This window comes from Papio anubis, chromosome 14 (assembly GCF_008728515.1).
Source record: "Papio anubis isolate 15944 chromosome 14, Panubis1.0, whole genome shotgun sequence".
Classification (NCBI taxonomy): Eukaryota; Metazoa; Chordata; class Mammalia; order Primates; family Cercopithecidae; genus Papio; species Papio anubis.
In genome coordinates, this window is record NC_044989.1 from 49,310,542 (window position 1) to 49,325,502 (window position 14,961).

General features: G+C 41.4%; 1 protein-coding gene and 1 long non-coding RNA gene across 2 annotated transcripts in view; one reads left to right on the plus strand and one right to left on the minus strand.

The window, feature by feature from the left end:
• The window catches only part of FSHR (follicle stimulating hormone receptor), a 192,910-nt gene that overhangs the window by 57,635 nt on the left and 120,314 nt on the right, over window positions 1-14,961 (minus strand). The gene's annotated exons all lie outside the window — the stretch shown is intronic.
• LOC103876938 overlaps window positions 1-14,961 on the plus strand; it is a 29,689-nt gene that overhangs the window by 11,037 nt on the left and 3,691 nt on the right. The gene's annotated exons all lie outside the window — the stretch shown is intronic.

Genomic DNA, 14,961 nt, shown 5'->3' on the forward strand with positions numbered 1-14,961 from the left:
TTGATCTAGAGAAAGGCCTGGAGGGGAGGCAAAAAAAGAAGGCCCATGGGGGAGGGAAAGTGTGACTGTGAGCAGCAGCAGTCTGCTGTTGCATCTGTGACTGGTGTATCTGTGACCGGGGGCTGGTGACATCTGTGGCTTGTTAACCCAGTGGGGGCAGGGCCATTTCTCAGAAGCCCCCATGAATGAGGAGACATTTTGTGAGAAGAGCTCCTCTTATTCCATAATAACATCTTTCATGATTTATTTGGTAAATTAAAGTCCTCACCATTTGCACAGTTGAACATAGATAAGGGTGGGGTATGTGTTTTTCTAAATATGTATTATATATACACACACATATACGTGTATATATATACTTATGTGTATATATATGTATATACATATTTAGAAAAACACATACCCCACCCTTATCTATATTCTATGTATATATGTGTATATATGTATATATTATCTATATTCTACTTATATATGTATATGTGTATATCTACATACATGCATATATACATATATGTACACATAGAGACAGAGAGAGAGAGAGAGAGAGAATGAACATCATGCTGGCTATTGGCCATTTATTATTTCACTCTGTGTCGCATAAGTACAGGGACATCTGGGAGGTACAGAATTGAGAAGAAGGGGGAAAGGGATGGAAGAAGAAGGCATTTATTTGAATGCAGTAGAGTGAAAGAATGGCACAGGTAGAGAATAAGGAATTCAGGAAAAGGCTAGCTGATAGGAAGGGCTCAAATGCAAATAAGGCCATCTCCTCCAAAAGCTATTTCCAGGTTCACTAGCAGTTAGCAGTACATTTGGTCACCACTCGTAGAGATATTATGTCCTTGCCGAAATTCACATATTGAGAATTCCCTTATCTGGATTTGTTTTTCAAAAAGAACTAGAAATTATTAGAACAAACAAAGTAAAGAAACGCTTCTAAATCAGTGATTTCAGAAAGTAGTCCATATTTGACGGTCTCAACTTCAAAGACAGTACCGGGTGTTAGAGTTGGGTAGGGGAATGCCTTTGGGCTGACAAGGGTTGGGGGCAGGTGAACAGGGTACAGTCATGGAAAAGTCCTTCATTGAGAAATTTAGACATCTTAGTCCGATCTAACCCAATTCTGTCTCTAGTTGTTACTATTATAATTTATTGGGTGTTTACTGTTTATCAGCCACTTTACCTACATACTCTGTAATCCTTTTGACATGCCTGCGAGGTTGGTATTTTGGTCTCCACATTAGTAAATGGCCCCGCCTGTGTGAGGGACCAACTGTGACAGGCCGGGCGCGGTGGCTCACACCTGTAATCCCAGCACTTTGGGAGGCCGAGGCGGGCGGATCACAAGGTCAGGATATCGAGACCACGGTGAAACCCCGTCTCTACTAAAAATACAAAAAATTAGCCGGGCGCGGTTGTGGGCGCCTGTAGTCCCAGCTACTCGGGAGGCTGAGGCAGGAGAATGGCGTGAACCCGGGAGGCGGAGCTTGCAGTGAGCCGAGATTGTGCCACTGCACTCCAGCCTGGGTGACACAGCGAGACTCCGTCTCAAAAAAAAAAAAAAAAAAAAAAAAAAAAAAAGAAGGGCTCACACACTTTCTTCTACCCGCCCTGCCTCCCATGCCATATTGAGCACCCCTCTGGACCTTGGATTCTTTGTTGTAAAATAAGGGGATAGATGAGATCATTTGTCTTTTCCAGAACAGTGCAAGGAGCCTTCATCCTCAAGCACGGAAGCTCTGTAGAAGAGAATTTTCAGAGATGAGTCTCTCCTTTACTTGTCTTCTAGGATGGCGCTTCCCAAATGTTAACACACATGAGAATCACCTGGAGATCTTTTTAGAATGCAGATTCTCATTGGGAAGGTCTTGAGTGGGGCCTGAAGTCCTGCATTTCTAATAGTCGGGGTGCTTGTCATACTTTGTATTGCAAGGTCCTTTAGGGAAATAGTAATAATATGCTATCAGACTTTTTGCCCCAATGTACATATTCATAGGTGGATATGCAGAGTGTGATAGAAGAGCTCCAGGGGAATGAAGTAGTTGGTTTAGAAAAATCTGCATTCCCTCTGAAAAGCCTGCTTTTACTCTACCAGCATTGAAGTTTTCCTATTGTCTAGCTTCTCACAAGATCTTTTCCATTTCTCAGTTAAAGCAATCACCACCATGTTTTGTTATTGCTTTTTTTGGTCATTGTCTAATTCATCTGTTTTTGTATCTCTAGCATCTAGTTATAAGTTGATGTGTAGTTAGTGCTCTATAAACGATTACTGGATGAATGAATGGATCAAAGGGTAGACTAAGGAAAAGAAATCTTAAGGCCTATGAAAGTCATCTGCTAAACTGAAGGAAGTGAAGTTTGTGGCATTATTTCACCCCCTTTTCTGCAGGCAACATGTCTAAGTCCAGCAGGTGACAGCCCAGCCTAGCTTGTCTATGACTTAGGATTTTGTTCCAGGGAATTTTACTAAAACAGAGTATAGCATGCAAGTGACACATTCAAATATTTGGTCTGCTGAACGTATAGTATATGGATACCTTTATCTGTGCCTCTCTGGGTCACAGCTCTCTCCCTAGGCCTTCTCTGGCTATCAGATGAGGTCCTTGAACTGACAAAACACCCATAGAAAATAAAACAGGAGAGAGGACTGGTGACTATAGGGGTTCATTGAGTATCTGACCAGGGGTTAGAGAAGATGACTTTTAAGGGCCCGTCTATACATGAGATTCCATGTTTGTATGAAGGATAGGGACATGTGCTTGCATGAGGTTCTGGGGATTATCAAGGCATTCTCTCTGGTGTGAGTTTCAGAGCCATTATCAAATTCCTTTCCTTCAAATATACAAGTACATTTGATGGAGGGGTGGGGTGTAGGGTTTTTTCCAATATTGCGGACTTTAGGGAGCGAATGAGCATATTGAATTTGGTCTGCTCCAGCATAAAGTTTCAACCTGTTATAGAGTCATATTAATTTGTTCACTGTTACAGCTGATACTCATATGTCAAGTGCTAAACTGATTCTGAGTAGAATTGTTACTGGTTTATTGGATACAAAGAACTCTGAAGAGCTGTGACCAGTAGTTAAAGGCCTCACTTGGATTTCCATGACATGAATTGGAGAACAGGATGGCACGTGTATACCTATGTAATCAACCTGCATGTTCTGCATATCATGTATCCCAGAATTTAAAGTAAAATTTTAAAAAATGAAAATAAGGGCCAGGTGCAGTGGCTTATACTTGTAATTCCAGTACTGTGGGAGGCCAAGACAGGTGGATCACTTGAGGTCAGGAGTTTGAGAGCAGCCTGACCAACATGGTGAAACCCCATCTCTACTAAAAATACAAAATTAGCCAGGTATGGTGGTGCACGCCTGTAATCCCAGCTACTCGGGAGGTTGAGGCAGGAGAATCACTTGAACCTGGGAGGAGGAGTTTGCAGTGAGCCGAGATTGTGCCTAAACTCCAGATTTTGGTGAGTAAATAATATATCCCTGAAATGAATAAGATAAAAAATAAAAATAAAAGAATAAGCATCAAAAACTCACAGGAACTTCTTTTTCACTTTGTTTCTGATAGAGGTGATATAGTCCCCTCTGGGTCTTTCCCATCTTTTCCCTCCTCCCTTGCCTCTCTCTTCACAGAGCATTTTTCTCTAATATATCCAAAATATTTCTCCCTAACTCAGTAAATTGAGATTAAATTGCATTAAAATATCTGTAATAGTCACCGAATCAAATTTCTTTCTTTTGTTTTTAATAAGCTCAAACTAAATTTAGTTGACTGTTTTCCTTTCCTGAGTCCCCAGTGGTTAAGGATTTCCATAGACCCTCTGTTACCGCCCCTTACATATTGCATTGGGTTTGCATTCTGCTTTGTTTCCCTCACTAGGCTAAGAACTGCTGGAGGACAGTGACATTGCCCTTTATCTTAATATTCCTGCTCCCAGTCAAATGTTTGCTGAATGAATGAATTATCTTTGAAAGATTATAAAAGATTTTCCACCTTTGCTTTTGTACAATAAAGCCATGTTCCTGAAAACTTGCAGTAAACAGAGTATTTGCAAATCAAATTGTGTATTCACACAGGAGGGAAGCTTCTTAGAGGAAAACTTGGAGTGAATCTTTAAGAGAGTGGAGAACTAATTCAACAAATGTTCAATGAATTTTGATTAAGAAGCTTGTGTATTTCAGGCACTGAGATCAGTGCCGGGAATCTAAAGATGAATAAAATGGATCCTCATCTCTAACTCAGCGAGACTAGTATTCTAGGCTTTCCTTAACTGGTGCTATCTGTATTTGATGGGGTACATTTTAGTTACTAGAAAAAATAAAACTTTTGGTATATTGCTTTTCAATATAACAAGACAGAGTATGTGCATATAATAATTCATACTGTATATGTAACATATGTTGTATACCTTGTGATACTGAAATGTAATATGCATATAATATAATTATAATATGTATAATACATATATATCATATATAAGAAGGCAGGTGAAAATTCCCATGAAAATATGTTCCAGAAAAGTTCATAAAGCTCTCAAAATACACACTTCCACTCTCCTTTAGAATTCCCTTAATGTTAGATCCAGAGACTTTACAATAAAGTCGAGACCTGAGTTTGAGTCCTGCTTCCATTTTCTCCTAGCTCAATAACTGTGGGCACCTGTGAGAGTCTCTCTGAGCTTCAGTTCCTCGTCTATAAGACGGGAATAATAACTACCTCAAAGGGTTGTCAAAGGAATTAAAAAAGAAGGTATTTGTGAAAGTACAATTCTTGGCACATGGTAAATTCTAATGTCAACATACCTGCTGATAGCCTGCCTTCCTCTCTTTGTGGAGTTGGGGACTAAATTCATCTGCAGCTGGGAGATCTTGTGACAGTCAACCACTGTGCTGAGGGAAAGCTCTACTGACATAGGTCCTAGGGAAATTCAGGTTGTTCCCTTAACCTCATCTATAGAATCATTTAAATACTTAAACCAGGCTATGTTACTATTCGGAACCCCAGCCCCGTTCTAAGTCCTATAGTAAGGTTGGCTATCTGGTCTGCTGGCTGCATAAAGGAGATTAGGTAGAGCATGTGTGTGCCTCAACATGGATTGTCTCCACCACTGAAATAACAACCTAAAAAGTATGCTCTTCCCTTTAGGAGAGGGTCAGTTCAAGGTGGGACATGTCAGGGTGTGATGAGGATGTTGCCAAAGGACTCCTTTTGCCTCCTCAGATGACCGCCAGTGGTGCTATCCTTTCCTGACTTGCCTGAGAATGTCTTGTCTTCCCAGATCTGCTTCCTTCTCATGGGCAAGATGAGTTCTTGCTAGAGTCATCCTAAAGATATCCCCAAAATGAGACGGAGATAAAAGTACCTTCAGTGGCTCAGCCTAATTCAGAAATTTGAATTAAATGCTCTTGCTTTCAAATACATCAACAACAAACTATTGTGTTCATTTTTAGTTTTACCTTAAACTTTAATCTAAAATTTGATATAATATGTTTCCCATGCTTATCTCAGCAGATGAGGAAAGGGACTAAAAATCTCAGTCATAATAGTTAATGTTTATTAAGCATTTACGTGTCAGGCAATTTTTCAGTGCTTCACATTTATTAATTTGCTTAATCCTCGCAACAACCTTGTGAGCTAAGTGCCATCCTTAGCCCCTTTTACAGATGAAGATGGCACACAGAAGTTAAGTAATTTCCCCAATAGCACACATAAGTCAAAGTTCCAAGCAGCAACTCATATAATAAGCACCATTTAGTACATTTTCTGTGCAAATATGAAGGATATAAGATGGCAAATAGTTCTGCCCTTATCTTACAAACATCTGCAGTTTATTCATATGCATGAAAAGTTGCGAGTGCCGAGTAAACAGAAGTGGAGGACAGGATGGCAAGTGCCCAACACACCCGAGTAAACAATTCAATACATTTTATTATTTTTCCCTATGCACCATATTTCCCCCAATGCACTGTCTCTAAATGTCACCATTTCTTAACCCTGTCTTGGTGTCCCTCAAGCTTTCCTGTTGACGCCCCCTGTAGAATGAGCTTCCCTCTTGAGACCAGCATCCTTGTCTGCAACAACCTGAGGGATACATGTTTTGTGAACCCATCACAGACAGTCAGTCTAGAGCAGCTTGATTCTTTTCCTCTCCCAACTCTCTTCCCCTCCTCAGTCACAACCCCAGCCAACGGCTCCCTCTGATATCCCTACTGGCCCACTGGACTAACCTAAGTTTTTTATTCTGAGACCATCTCTGACTTCTCTGCACCATTTTGTGTGCAAACAGATCTTAAATTCTCTCAATTACTCTCTTCTGTATTTCTTGCAAACCTACCTTTATTTCCTACCCTCATTGTCAGCTTTGCAATTTCCACCAGACCAACCGTTCTTAACAGTCATGTGGTGACTCAGGAGTGGTTTGATGTTGGTCATGGGTCATCTGTTTCCAAACAAATTAAGTGTACCAATTATTTACTTAATATTTGGGAAATATTTAAGTTTATGTACATAATATGCAAGACTAAGAATGAAGGGATGAGTAGAGAAAATAGTGAAGTGGAAGCTGGTGGCCTATGAGTCTATCCCTACCTGGACACAGGGGTGCAGCTAGTTCTTGTGCTTGGGAGCCATGCATAGGATAATTATCTGGGAAAGCAAATGGAATTGAAAGAAGATGATAAAAAGTGAAGGAAGGGCCGCGCACAGTGGCTCACGCCTATAATCCCAGTACTTTGGGAGGCCGAGGTGGGCCGATCACTTGCCATCAGGAGTTTCAGACCAACCTGGCCAACATAGTGAAACCCCATCTCTACTAAAAATACAAAAACTAGCCAGGTTTGGTGGTGGAGGCCTGTAGTCGGAGCTGCTCAAGAGGCTGAGGCATGAGTATCACTTGAGCCCAGGAGGGAGAGGTTGCAGTGAGCTGAGATCGCACCACTGCACTCCAGCCTGGGTGACAGAGCGAAACTCTGTCTCCAAAAATAAGTGAAGGAAGGACAAAGATTTTCTGGAGGTAGAGCCAGATCAGATTGGAAGCTCAAAAAGGTAGTCAATTTCTTTCTTAAACAGGAATTTACTGAGTTCCCAGTGATGAAAGACATGGAGTTGGTATGTAGTAAGGGAGTGGATATGCTGTGTAGAAGAGAAAGGAAAGGCATGTTGATCAGGTCGTTTGGGTTTGATGTGACCTGACAGCTTTGGCAGAGGCAAAAGAAAGTGAGGTGCGAGGTTGGAGTAGCCTTTGACACTCAAGAGACAGGGACAGTAAAGTGTCCATAGGTTAGGGACACTTGTAAGTTTGAGTTGCGTAACTCAAGGCTGCGGGAATAATGATAACAGTGATAATAATTAACCTTTATTAGACGTTTGCTGTGTAGCAGGCACAGTGCTAAATGCTCTGCCTGGGTAATCTCACTAATGGCTTTGTCTCATTAGGGCCCTGCTGACTCATATTTGTCTTGGTTGACACACATGTGTGAGTGGCAGCGTGAACCTGGAAGCCAGACAGGCCTAGATTCAAATTCTAGCTTTATCATTGCCCAGTCATGTGACCTTGGACAAGTCAATTAATACTCATGACATTTATTTTAATGGGGATAATTATACCCACCTGTTAGGGTTTTTGTGTGAATTATGGAGATAATATATGGTATGGAATAGATTGCTAACTGTCCTCCAAAATCAGTTTCCCTCCTCTTATTCCTGGGGGTAGAGCTGGACTACATTTCCTGGCCAGTCTTATTGTTAGTTGCCGCATTGTGAGAAGAAAGCTCTTCCTGTGGAAGGTGAACAAAAGTGATATGTGCTATTTCAGGCCTGGTCCTTCACCTACCATTGTGCTTCTCCATACACTGTCTCCTTTTTAATTGTTAGTTGGAGGTGCCCAGAACAACCTTGAAAACCATAACTGAAGATGGCAAAGCTGCTTTTGCCCTGGGGTCTTAAATAAAATGCTGAGAAATACCAACCTGGACTACTCGATGAGAAAGAAAGAAACTTGCTCTGAAAGTCCCTGTCATTTTGGAGTCTGTTGTCATCTATCCTACTCTGATACCTAAGGTAGGAGTCTAGAACCCTGTGTGGTTGCGAGTACCTGTTCAGCAAATGTTCCTCACATCAGGGCAGGGTAAGAGTTTTACATCTACCATCTGGTGAAGTGGGTACATACAGTAGGTGTTAAGTACATTCTTATTGATGGATTAATTAGTATTGCTTGGCCAATTTGAATAAAAGAAATAACCAAAAAGTCTTCCTAAAAACGAAATCTATATTTGACCTAACTTAGCTGGAAACTACTCTTCTTCAGTGACACAGTATTTACTACCTGTGATTGAGTTGCCTTGCCTCTTGTGAGCACACATGATGGCTGCTGTTTATTGAATTATGGGCCCTCGTCTGTTTTATTCCCTTTTTCAACTGTTTCATGAAAAAACAACAACAAAACTCAGCATGCTAGAAAGAACAACTGTTTAACAATGCGGACTACTAAATCCATTAGCACACATAGCCTGAGAGAGTGTTAAGGTTAAGAAATTTGAACCCCCAGCTCTCTAAGCTCCAGAAATGCAAAACTGCATAAGGAAAGGTCTCTTGAGTGGGCCAAAGGAAGCCCTTCATCACTTTGGCAAATCACTGGAGCTTTCTGAGATCTATTTTCCTCTCTAAGATGTGTGAAGATCCTCTGTCCCTCAGTACATTTTATACTCAATGTAGTTATGCATGTTATGCTCTAGGATAAAAGCACATAGTGTTATGCAAAGGTCGTCCTGCTTACTATTATTTTTATTATTTCACTGGAGTCAGGAGGCCTAGGTTCTAGTCCTGACTCTGCCACTAATTAACCACTCTCCTTGAGTCAAATCAGTTACCTTCCCTGGGCCTTTGTTCCTCATCCATAAAACAACACTGTTGATCCAAATGATCTCCAGGGTCCCTGTTAGCCCTGGAATTCTGTGATTTTAATTATTTCTGTGATTCTGTTATTAAAAGGCAGCCAGCCTCATCTTTGGCAGTCCTCTATGACAGCCAGCTTTCATTTTTAACAAGCTGGGGTGAGGTGGGGCTCCATGCGGCATCCTTCTTACGGCACTGCATCTTTGGGAGTAGCTCTGTGGTGCACCCATGAGGGAGCAGCAGCAGTGTAGCCAGCAAGGAGCATTTACCACTTGAAGGCCTGGACAGGTGTGAGAAAGGACCCCTGGCCTTGAGCCATTATTCTCTTGAAGACAGACATATGTTTTATTGTCAGCTTAAAGAGGGCTCCATTGATACCCCCTACAAGCCAGTAAGCCAGTGTTGATTTCCTCCTTGACATATGTATTGAGCCTCTTGCTAAAGAAATAGCAAGTGTGTGTGTGTGTGTGTCTGTGTCTGTGTGTATTATTGGAGGCTGTCCTGTCCACTGCTGCCACCACAGAGCACCCAAAACCATCCTTAATAATTCTCTCTGGGTTCGATTGTGCCTTTTTGATACCATACCTGTAACATAATCCCCCCCTTCCCTAAATGGCTTTCCTCCTGCTTCCAGCCTCTGTTTTCACTCTGTAATTTATAATTACTCTATTTTTTATGCCCCTCCATTTTACACCTCATTAACTCTTATCTTGGCATGAAAGAGCTTCCTTTATGAGCCGCAGTGAAGGAGCAACAAGGAGTTCACATTTGGCTGCTTTTGTATTTGAGTCACATTGATGGGCTTATTTTCCCCTTTGGAAACCTTGAGTGTAGTACCCTTATAAGTGCCCTGCATGCAAAGCTGTTATCCACCCTGCCCTTTGCAACCATTCAGAAATTTAGGGGTCTGTATTCTCTGACTCCATATTTAACTGGTTTTATATCTATTTCTGAACAGTAGTTATCCCCCATTCTACCCCCAAATTATAGGCAAAAGCCCTACTCCTGCACCTCCTTTGTCTCCTGTTGGTCCTGAGACTGTCCATATTTTTACAGCAAAGGGACCTGCAAGGTGAAGAAAAAGGAATGATTTTTAAATGCTTCCTATTTTATGAGACTACCAATGCCTAGAGAAAAATGCCACCGTTCTAGGGAAGAATAAGAAGAGTGGATTATTTTTTAACATGAATCTTTCATGTTAGTGATTTCGCCAGTTAGGCCACCCAAGATGTTGGGGATCAACAACCTGGTTCAGTATATGTTCTGGCCTCTCCTGTACCTTTGGGACCCTTTGTTTAAATAAAAACTTAGAGAGTAGCAGCACAAACGGTGGAATGGCTCCTGTTGAGGATGGAGGGTGCTGGCTCTATGCGGAGGGAGAAGAGAAACCAGATCTCATTCCTCATGTTAGCAGCTTCTGAAGGGGTCCTCTGTACCCCTATTGATGTGCATAATTTAATTGTGAAGTATGCATTTGTCCTTTACTAAAATAATTTCAGGTGATGAGGATCCTGTTAGACACCTTTTAGAAATTTTGTTTTGGTTTTCCAATGACTCTGAAATTAGAATTTCAGAGTAATCAGCAAAGGAAGAGATTTTATCAGCCATCTCCTAGATTTATTTTCCTACACATGCCCCCCTTCCCTTTTTTCAACACATAAAGTAACAAAGGTATAAGAAGTTATAATTACATGGCTAATTAATAATGGAGCTGATCTAGGTTAAGATGTTCTTGATGTATGATGATAGGAGTGCATATGCATTAATCCGCTGTAGTTCCAGGGGTCTTCTTGCTGGAGCTGTAGAACCAATGGGTTAAAGCTATTACTTCCAGGGAAGGAGGCATCTAGGTTATAAACCAGGCAGCAGAGGTAGCATTGTAGATCTATATAAGCACTTACTAGCTGTGTGAAGCTGACAAAGTTGTTTAGCCTCTCTGAGCCTCAGTTTTCTTGTCTTTGAAATGGGGATAATGGTATTTACCTTTATGAAACTTTGTGAGAATTCCTCATGAAATAGTTACATGTTAAGTATCTGAAGCTTAGTAAGTGCTAAAGGAATGATATTTATAATTATTGTTACTATTTTCTACTAGCGTCAAGTCTAGTGACTGTAAATCCCTTAGGGTCATGGACTTTGTTATATTCATAGGTTGTGTCTGTGCACCCAGCCGGTACTCCATAAATGTGTGTTGAATGAACAAATGACATCCTCAGGGCTTGAAGTCCTTTGCCTTATATTGAGTCAAGTAAACATATACTTTACCCTCCCACCTGACTGGTGGAGTGGGAAAGAAACACCATTCCAATTTTAAGGCCCAACGTTTAATGTTTTCTCCAAGGAAGCCTTTCCTAATCTTCCAGAATTAAGACATTTTCCCTTCTCAGAGCTTGCCTAGCACGTTACTTTTGCCTTTATCAGAGCATTTTATCATAGTCAGGCTGTCACACCAGCTGCACTTCTGTTTGTAGGCCCCTGAGTGCTGGAGCTGTGGCAACTGTCACGTTCTCCATAATACCAGGCGCCTCAAATCACACTTGGCAGGCTCTCAATTTTTATTTAGTTGGAGGGAGCAGGAATTAACAATACTTTGGTATTTTGGGTGCCAAATCTCAAATTCCTTTGCAGGCCTCTTCATACATATTCAAAAGAACATAGTTTCTGCCTTCAAGGAGCATCTAATTTAATAGAAATTGTACTCTCTTTGGAGTACATAGTGACAAGAAAGACTGGCTTTCAATGTTTCCTGCTAATAGCTTGGGACATAGCAGGTGCTCAGTAAGTGATTATTGATGGGTGAAATAAATGAAAAACACAAAAGCTGTCACTTTATTTGCTAGTGAAGAATAATAAGGCACAGAAAAGCGAGGTGATTTACCCAAGGCCGCACAGCAAGTTAAAGATAGAAGGAGGAGCAGAATCCAGGTCTGCCATCTCCTGTGCTGGTGTTCCTTCAAGTACACAGTGCAGTATCCTGGTGTTATGGATCCTATCCCCAGTTTTCAGCTGTGAATAGCCACCCTCTTCCTGCTTGTCCATGATACGTTGTCTTTATTTATTTTTTCCTAAAAATATAAGTATTTGGAGAAAAAGAATACCTTCTGACCAAATGTGCCTTTGGTGGAAATTCTGGGGACCAATTTATTACATCAAATCCTTGTTGAGATTTCAGAATTCATTTGAATACATTAGTTTTATAATTTGCATATCTAATTATGTTTTCCTCTGTCACCAACCACAAGCAATTTTCCCCCTTTTAGGATCATTGTGTCTTTAAATGTAAGACAGAAGACACAGGAATTACCATAGCAACTTGCTTTCCAATTAGACTGCAATTGCTGACAATCAATATGATTAGACAAGGTCAGTGACTGAGTAAGCCCAATAGTACTTAAAGAGAGCTAGAGATGTGCAGGGACAATGAGGAAATGTGAAAACTATTGGAAATCTCTCCCCAGAGTTGAGTGTGATTTTTTTCATTGCTTGCTGCTTGTATAACCTAAAGATATGTCTTATAGTAGCAACAGTTTATAACCTGCCAAGAAGAACCTGAGAATGGATTCTAAAGGATGTTCGGTTATGGTTGGTTTTTCTTTCTTCTAACACCCAAACACTGTGCAAAAGTAAGGGGGGCAATCATCAATTTGAAAGTGAGAATAAGTAGTAGCTGAAAGGGGAGTTGATAAAGAGGCCAACACAGGAGGGCTGTTTTCAAATAAGGAACGAGGGCATTTGAGAGGAAAATGGATGGTCAGCAACCAAGCTGCCTGCACTGGGGGCTGTGTGCAAGCTGGAGGCTGGCATACAGCATCAGGGGAAGCATGGCGGGCCTTTCACCTTGCATCCCTGGGCCCCTTTGAGAGCCCTCCTCCACCCTGTTTCCCTATACTAGTCTCTGCTGTAAGAAAAAAAAAATCATTTACCCCCAAGTGCCAGTGTCTGAGGACTAAAGTCTGATTGGAGGGGAGGGGATTACATTTTAATAGGGAACAAAGCTTTAATAAGAGAATTGTCAGGAATACAGGGCACAAAGGAGCAGGGACTAGAGGTATTGTTAGAGCTTTAAGTCCTTTCTGGAGCCCCTTATATCACATATGTCATCCGTTATGATTTTATAGCAGGCTGGATATAAATGAGCTTTAGGTCCTCAGCCACTGAAGGAAAAGATGAAGTGAGGTAATTGTTGTAGTGGCTGAACTGTAGATGCCTCTCAGGCATGGTGCAACACCACAGAAAGTAAACACAAAGCCAGCTATCGGGAAGCATTTGTGTTAAGGAAACAACACCCAGAGTCTAGAGGGCTCAAATGTTTAATATCCGTAGGAGAACTTACAGTGATTGACTTTCTGCTTGCCACTCCCTCCCTCTCCCCTTCCCCAGTTATTCTTCATCTGAGGACTGAGTAAGAGGAAGCCAGTTCTAATACAGGAAAGGATGAGAGCTGGAGCTCATGAAAGCTGGTGAGATGAGGCCTTGGATTTTCAGAGTATTGCCTGACCCCCCTTCCACGGTCCCAAGGAGTTTAGAAAAGTCTGATCAGCAAAGCATGTGGTTAACTTCCCCAAATCTCCTCTATTACGGAGTCACTGTGACCTTGTGGATACCTTTAGAGCAAAGTGGTGTATGCAGGTGTCAATAGCTGGCATCGAGTTTTAGTTTTCCACCTGCTTATTAGTGATGTGGCCTGGGACAAGACCCTTTAGTTCTCCAAACCTCAAGTGTAAAGTGAGTAAAAAACTGTCTCTTATCTATTTCATATGATCAACATAAAGGTTAAATTATGTCTGTGAAAGCATTTGGTAAATTGTAAAGCATTTAACACATAAACACCTTTTTGGAATGGTTAGAATGATTATTATCCCTGGTGTTATTACAGTTACTTTTCTTTGATGATACTGTGATTCCCTGCCCCATTCTCTCTTCCCTTTTCTCCTTTCCATTATGCTTTTCTTCCAGACACCCATTTTTGAGATGAAACTCATCATCGACTTGATAAATGGACTCCCCGAGCTATTAGTCTAGACCTAGCATTTCTCACCCCTGGAGAAATAGATGGAAGGGTAGATGGAAGGTGGCATTTAACACAGAAGATGGTGTTTGAAGGTGGAATTTGGGCATTAGGAGTAAGCCAGCGAAGGTGTTTTATTTTAACATTCTCTTTTGTGGCAACCACCCCTCACGCAATGCTGGAGATGGGGCTGCTTCCTCTACCTACACAGGTGGCTACCCTGTGTCACATTCAACGTGTTTCAATGTCTTTAAGCAGCAAGCCTGGTCTTTATAGGCTTTATACAAAGCATTGCTCTTTTAGAACTTGGGATGACTGTGTTAAACTATGTTCTTTACTGCTGCTGAAGGCAAATCACTGATAATTATAGGAGAGGGAGGGGGACAGAAATGTTAACAATATCCTAAAGAGGTCCTTGTATGCAACTAGCTCCCACAGGCATGGTTTTCTTAGGTGCTTTATTTGATTTCACATTGCCTTTCATTTTAAAAGGGTCTCTGCCAGTGACAGAAGAGACCAAGGACAACTGGCATGTTATGTATGTGTTAACATCATGCCCATCCAAGGGGCAAAGCCATGAAGTGTAACTCCTCAGTGGTATCCTCTTTTCTGCCTCCCTGTTTGGGATGCTGTTTTGGATCCAGGGGCCTTCGTGGCTATGCCTATCTTGGCTGTAACCACCCCTCCACTCCACCCAACTTCCCTAAGTGGCATTTAAGGCTCTTGATCCACCTTGACTCCTAATCCTCTATCAAAACATCAGCCTGTGAGATCATCATATCACAGAATTACAGAACTACAGAATAACGCTTAGTGAGAGGAGGGACCTAAGAGATTATTTATTTTGACTCTCTCAGGAATCTAAGGCCTCAAGAAGGTGACTGGTCCCAGTTGCTCAAAACCACTCATGGGTGCTGGTGGTTTATATGTTACTATTTACAGGCAACAGCTTTGCATTTTAATAAAGGACTACAGTCCTTACGCCATGAGAAAGATGAAAATTTCAAGCACTCTGGCAAGCCAGTAGGAGGAGAAATCTTTGAGCAAGTA